The sequence below is a fragment of the Podarcis muralis genome, chromosome 7, assembly GCF_964188315.1.
Source record: "Podarcis muralis chromosome 7, rPodMur119.hap1.1, whole genome shotgun sequence".
In the NCBI taxonomy this organism is placed as follows: Eukaryota; Metazoa; Chordata; class Lepidosauria; order Squamata; family Lacertidae; genus Podarcis; species Podarcis muralis.
The window spans coordinates 672,804-673,690 of NC_135661.1; positions in this window are offsets into that span (position 1 = coordinate 672,804).

An 887-nucleotide genomic window follows, 5' to 3' on the forward strand; every position below is an offset into this window, starting at 1 on the left:
TAGAATGTATAATCTGCTGCTAAAATGGAACACACAGGATGAAACAGTGAAATCAGCTATGATTAAGTGGGCACAAGATATTGGACATGATATTATGTTTGCGGACTGGGAAAAGTTATGGACCACAGGCATTAAATTTACGGCATGTAGTGCCTTAAAAGAGAACATAATGAAAATGATCTATAGGTGGTACATGACCCCAGTTAAACTTGCAAAGATATATCACCTGCCCAATAACAACTGTTGGAAATGTAATGAATGTGAAGGAACCTTTTATCATCTTTGGTGGACCTGCCCGAAGGTTAAGACTTACTGGGAAATGATCTATAATGAAATTAAGAAAATCCTTAAGTGGACATTTGTTAAGAAACCGGAGGCCTTTCTTTTGGGCATGGTCGGCCAAATGATTCCAAAGAAAGATAGAACCTTTTTTATGTATGCAACCACAGCAGCAAGAATTCTTCTGGCAAAGTATTGGAAGACTAAAGAACTACCTACTCTGGAAGAATGGCAGACTAAGGTGATTGAATTCATGGGACTGGCAGAGATGACCGGCAGAATTCGTGACCAGAGGAGAGAGACAGTGGAGGAGGACTGGAAAAAATTTAAAGTTTATCTTAAAAATTGTTGTAAAATTGTGGAATGTTGAGATGTCGAGGGATATGATCTAGAGAATTACAGCTGTTAAAATTGAAATTAAGAAAATTCTTAAAGGGAATTAAATACAAAATTGAATGATGGATTGCTAGAAAAAAAGGATCTTAAAATAAGAATGCAGTGAAGGAGAGGTATGGGGAAGTCGTGTTTTGTTTGTTTGTATTTTGTCTATGTTTATGTTTATGTTAATGTTGTAAAATCAATAAAAATTATTATAAAAAAAAATAGAA